Source organism: Impatiens glandulifera, chromosome 1 (genome assembly GCF_907164915.1).
Source record: "Impatiens glandulifera chromosome 1, dImpGla2.1, whole genome shotgun sequence".
Taxonomy (NCBI): domain Eukaryota; kingdom Viridiplantae; phylum Streptophyta; class Magnoliopsida; order Ericales; family Balsaminaceae; genus Impatiens; species Impatiens glandulifera.
The window spans coordinates 115,663,752-115,670,449 of NC_061862.1; positions in this window are offsets into that span (position 1 = coordinate 115,663,752).

A 6,698-nucleotide genomic window follows, 5' to 3' on the forward strand; every position below is an offset into this window, starting at 1 on the left:
ATTAAAGGGAAAATACCTAAAGATTTAATTTGTATCTATCGGCTTTGACCCCGTCATAAAATAGGGAAAAATTCTAAGTGTTTGGTTTTTTTTGAAGGGGCTAAAACGAAAGATAAAGACTATATCTTTAGGCTTTGGTCCTTTCAAAAAATAGGGAAAAATACTAAGTGTTTGATTTTTTTGAAAGGGCCAAAGTCGAAAGATATAGATTAAATCTTTCGGCTTTGGCCCTTCAAAAAATAAGGAAAAATTCTAAGTGTTGTTTTTTTTTGAAGGGATATACTGAAAGATTTGATTCAAATCTTTCGGTAATGGCCTTCTATACCAATTTCTTTTCCCTTTTCAATATGTTTTTTTTTTTGTTTCTAAGTATATGAATCTCGTTTAATTATCTAATCATATCAATTTTGTATCAATATTCTAAGTATAGAGATTGTGATCGAATTTACAAGTATATGTTTATGTTTGATTACATAAATGTGTATAAATGTTTGTGTTTGATTATAATTAGAATGTGTGTGTATGGTTTGTTTTTGTATGTGTAGGTGCTTTGTCTTATTTCTAATTATAGGATTGTGTTTAGTTTTTTAAGGATAAAATATAATCATGCATAAATCTGATTAATTATTAAATTTGAAGGAATCAAATACCAAAAGATTTAGATCATATCTTTCAGTATTTAAGGGTAAACCCAAAAGATATTGTCATATATTTTGGTATTGGCTAGTTTCTAGCAATTTGAGAATTTCTGGGTAATTAATACCAAAGCCGAAAGATTTACTTATTTCTTTTGTCTTTACTAGTAAATACCGAAACATTTGATTTAAATCTTTCAGTAATGGCCTTCTTCACCAATTTCTTTTTCCTTTTTCATATGTTTTTTTGTTTCTAAGTATATGGATCTCGTTTAATTATCTAATCATATTAATTTTGTGTTAATATTTCAAGTATAGAGATTGTGATTGGATTTATAAGTATATGTTTGTGTTTGATTATATAAAGATGTATAAAAGTTTGTGTTTGATTATAATTAGAATGTGTGTATGGATTGTTTTTGTATGTGTAGGTTTTGTATTTCATTTCTAATTATAGGATTGTGTTTAGTTTCTTAGGGATAAAATATAATAATGCATAAATCTGATTAATTATTAAATTTGAAGGAATCAAATACCGAAAGATTTAGATCATATCTTTCGGTATTTAAGGGTAAAGTTGAAAGATATGGTCATATCTTTCGGTATTGGCCGATTTTTAGCACTTTTTGAAAATTTTTGGGTAGTTAAGACCAAAGCCAACAGATATATGTAATACTATCGGTCGTTAGTTAAGAGGTAATACCGAAAGATTTACTATATCTTTCGGTATTGACCCTTTAAATTGCGATTTTGGAAGAAACCCTCTCCTACGCTCTCTCTCTTCCATCTCCTTGCCAAAACTCCGCGACCTCCGTTCTTTCTCCGATCTTCCAACCGTTCTTCCGCCGCCGCCCATCCGTAGATCTAAGTCGTCGTCGCCGCCCAGTCGCCAAAGGAAGGAACTCTAGTTGGAAGATCCTTTAGATCTCTTCCTCCAGTCGCGAACGTCTCCTCTTGATATTCTCCTTCTTCACTCACTATTGATATGAAATTTAGGGTTAATTTATGGTTAATTTATATATTTTGTTATTTTATTGTTGATTTATGGTTATTGTTTATTGATTTAGGGTTAATTGCATAATCTTATTTAGGGATAATTGACTTTGTAGATTAGTAAGCTGGAAAATGATTAGGTTATAAATATAACTATCAAATCCTTGCTGAAATTTGGTGAAAATAATGAATTTCAGTTTAGTATATTCAGGTACTTAGCAATTTGTTTTAGTTTAGAAAATTTTAGTTTATGTCTGTTTGTATGAGAATTGGGGTTTTCGATTTATGTCAAAGTTTTAGTTTAAAAAGTATCCTTGCTTTTTAGAAAGTAACTTATGCCTTCATTTGCATTTAGAATTATAAATCCTTTCGAACAATTGAGTCTTAACATGACGATATACCTCGTAATCTAATATAAACGAGTTTTGGAGTTCTTCAACATCTATCTATTCTATTAGGGTTATCTATCCATTATTGATAACTTAAATTTTAATGATCTATAATAATAAATTAGGAAGAAAAAAAGAATTCTTAATGCTAGGTTTTTTCCATCTTGTTAGAATGATGGAAGTACCCGACAAAACTTGGATAAACTTACGTCGAGATCATCCAAAATATGAGAAAGGAATTGGCCACCACTTCCTAGATTTTGCAGCAAGTAGTACAAGATGACAAAATGTGAAATGTCTTTACGTGAAATGTTTGATCATGACTTTTATGGATATAGTCGATGTGAAGACTCACCTCATCGTTTATGGAATAAAGGAGTACAACTAACGTGATTGATTATGATGGCGGTGACTTGGATGATGTGGTGCCGAAACTCACAAGTACTTCACCGGACTTGAATAATACGGTCAATGAAGAATAGTTTATGTAAGATTTTATACACGATATGTTCTCCTACGTTAATGATGGACCGTGCAACGACGAATCTGTCGAGGATGCACAAAGATTCTATAAATTGCTTGATGATTATAAACAATCTTTATATAAAGATGCACGGATAACAAAATCATCAGCACTGTTGAAACTCCTTCACATAAAGAATGTCAGTCAATGAACAAACGCTTCGTTTGATATGTTGTTGCGTCTACTTAAAGATGAGATATTACCGATGGACGCTCAATTACCAAACTCATAATACGAATGTAAGAAGTACATTACAGATATTAGGCTTAAGTATGAGAAGATAGATGCATGTAAGAGTAATTGTATATTATTTTAGAAGAACGAAAAAAATTGGAGTCTTGCAAAGTTTGTGGCCTCTCTAGATGGAAAGTCGACCTAACAAGTGGGGCAGTTCAAAAGAAGAAAAATGGAAAATTAATGCCCACTAAGGTGTTAAGATATTTTCCTCTAATACCAAGACTATATAGGCTATACATGTGCTCTATAACCGCTCGAATGATGAGATGACACAAGGAAGTAAAAGTTGAAGGTGATATATTGAGACATCCGACTTATTCATATACATGGAAATTTTTTGATGAGAGGTATAAGGACTTCGCATCGGACCCCCGTAGTGTGAGACTTGGCTTATTAAGCGATAAGTTCTAACCTTTTGCAAATGGGAAAAAGTCATACATTATTTGGCTGGTTATTCTAATTCCTTGTAACGTGTCACCCACTCTTTGCATGGATTCTAGAAATTTCATTATATCTATGTTAATTCTAGACCCAAAGAGTCTAGGAGATGCAATTGACATATTTCTCTAGCCATTAATCGAAGAGTTGTCTAAACTGTGGAATATTGGTGTGAGAACATTTGATGCACACACCTTGCAATCCTTAACACGCGAGCAACAATGTTATGGACCATTATCGACTTCCCATCGTTTGCGAACTTGTCCAGGTGGAATATAAAAGGGAAACTCACTTGTCCTTGTTGTAACCATGACACTATATTTATTCAATTAGTTAATGGGCAGAAACAATGTCACATGGGTCACAAATGCTTCCTTCCACCAAACCACAAATATAGGAGGGATAAAGAGTCGTTTGATGGTCAAATAGATTATAGAGAACCCTCGAAAATATTAACGGGGCAAGAAATTTACGAGAAAACACGAGACTTAGAAGACACAGTTATGACTACGGATTAGATGAAGAAAACCAAGATATATCATGAAACACAAGGAGACAATTGGAACAAACTTATCATTTTCTTCCATTTGTCTTATTGGATATCACTATTACTGATACATAATTTGGATGTGATGCATATTAAGAAAAATATTTGTGATAACGTGTTGGAAACAATGATGAATGTGAAAGAAAAGACTAAGGATGTTCCTAAAGCCCAAAAAGATTTACAATTCTTGAACATAAAACACTCATTACATCCTGTAAATGTCGGAGGAGTAGTTCATTATCCATAAGTGCCTTTCACTTTGTCCTCTAAGAATAAGAAACGTCTTTGTAAATTCCTTAAAGATCTTAAGTTGTCTGATGGGTTTTGCTCAAACATTGGAGGTTGTGTAAATTTAGAAGAGAAGAAGATTACGGGATTGAAGATTCATGATTGTCACATTTTATTAGAATTACTTATTCCTTTAGCAACTCGTGGATTGATTCTAGATGCTATGTATGATGCTATAGTAAATTTGTCATGGTTCTTTCGTTTGTTGTGTTCCAAAGTGTTAAGTGCATCAGACCTAGAATAATTGTACATGGATATTGTAACGACACTTTACAAATTGGAAATGATTTTCCCACCATCTTTGTATGACATTATGATGCATCTCCTTATAAAATTGTCACTTGAGGCTATACTTAGGGACCTTGTCCAGTTTCGATGGATGTATCTGACAGAACAATACATGGGTACAATGAAAAAATATTTGCGGAATAAAAATCACCTGAAAGGTTCAATAAGAGACTATCTTGTGAATGAAAGTATTTGTTAGATAAAATTAGACCGGTTCACATAAACCTAACTTAAATAAACCTTCCATGCAGGAACAAGGAACCAGACCGGTCAAACAAAAGAACCGACTAAAAAGACTAGCCGGTCAAGTCACTAAACCGACCAGGAACATGACCGCACAAAAAAAGGATCGGCCAAAGCTTAAAACCGGAAACATCAGACAGCCGATCAGCCACAAGGCAGAGGAATAACCGGAAGAAGTCCGGTTATATCACTCATAACGTAAGCCATCCGGTTAAATCAAATGACCGACCAGTACAAGAAGACAATTCGGGTATCTATTGAGAATGATACCAAAGGAACAAACTGAACACTTCCATATCCATACAAGTCTGAGGAAAGCCTGCAGGTTGCAGAAGACAGTCCTACAGGATCTTTCCACTTTGGGATAAGTCAGAAAGGAGATCTTCCAAGTACAGACAACTGTCTAACAGACAGTGTCCACAATGAGTAAAAGACAAACCTAGCAGGTTTGCCTTACACACCGGAAGAACAGACCGCCAGGTCTGAGATTGACCATCAGGTCTGAAAAGATGACCGCAGGGTCTGAATCACTGAATCACTGAACCTCTGCACCACTGCTCAGCCAATCAGATTCAAGGAAGTGAAATATGACCGTTGGCATATTTCACCTATAAAAGGGGCAGTTGAAGAAGAGTAAATGCGGGACAAGTGGGATAACAAGAGATTCTAAGAGCATTTAATTTACAAGCTCCAAACAGTGTATTCTAGAAAAAGCCTAAGTGCTAAAGTTGAAGTGTGTGTGTCTTACAATTTCGGTGCTAATTGTAAGAGTGTTATCAAGCAGGAAATAAGTCTTGATCGGATTGTACTTGTATTCCTTAGTGAATATCCTTCTCGCGGTTTCGAGAGGAAGGGGTGACGTAGGAGTTTTATCTCCGAACATCCATAAAATCTGTCTTGTCATTTACTTTCTACCGGTTCCATTATCTAACCGACCCGTACCGTTATAACCGACCTAACTCTATCCAAGCCGAATCACCAGGTTACCGAAACCGACCCATCAATTTTCAAACCTCCATCATCCAAAACCGGTTCTGCCTATCATACAAGTGTGCTGCTTCAACCTGAAAGCAAACCTCTTCCGCGCTTGAACCTAGTTCAAGGGTTTGTGACAGGTTGTGTAGTATTGAAACCCCGGTGTTAATCTCTAACCGGATTAACCACCACCCTTCGAGTAAGAACCGCTAACCGGTCCAACCCTGGTCCTCCAGCGGCTACCTAGATCCTAACAGTATTAGTCTATGTGCCAAGTACTTGAAGCAAGATCCTACTCCTGAATGAACACAAAGTTCAATCCCAGGTCTCTTAGTATTTTCATTGTTGGAAGAACTATCCAATGGAACAATATACAACTTGGATTATTGCGATCGAGATAGGGCTCATTCATACATTTTGAAAAATTGCTTAGAACTAGAACCATTTTACATGTATGATTTCGTATTACTATGTTAGTACAAATTATTAACATTAAAGATATGATTTTATATTGAACACATGTGCAACGAGTAGGTGTAGGATTGCAATAACATGGAGTGCCGTGGAGAAATTCCCCCAACATATGCTATCTATTTTAAGAATAGTGAGAAGATATGCATATCTGATAACTTTTATAACTTGATTATACAATTTACGAATAATTTTTTGAAATGTATATAGGTCGCCCAATTAATAGGCGATAGCGATATATCAAAAGACCTTAAGATCTTAGGCTCCGGTCCAACTACGTACTCATGTAGTTTTGTTTGGTGTAAAATAAACAGATATAAATTCTATACAAAAAAATAAGATGAAGGTCTGACTACTCAAAACAACGGAGTTGTTTTTGTAGGCAACAACAAATCAGATACTCTATCATACTACGGAGTTTTAACAGACATAATCCAAGTACAATACTTTTCTCACAAACGGGTTATCCTCTTTAAGTGTAAGTAGTTTGATGCACATTCTGGTGAACGTGGAGTGAAAGCAGATAAATATGACTTCGAAAGTATAAATTTCAACCGAATTTTAAAAACCTAAAGCCAGGAACCTTATATTTTGGAGAGTCAAACAAACAAGTATTCTACACCCCTGATATGGCATCACAACCTGGTTGGAAGATTGTGACAAAATTAAAT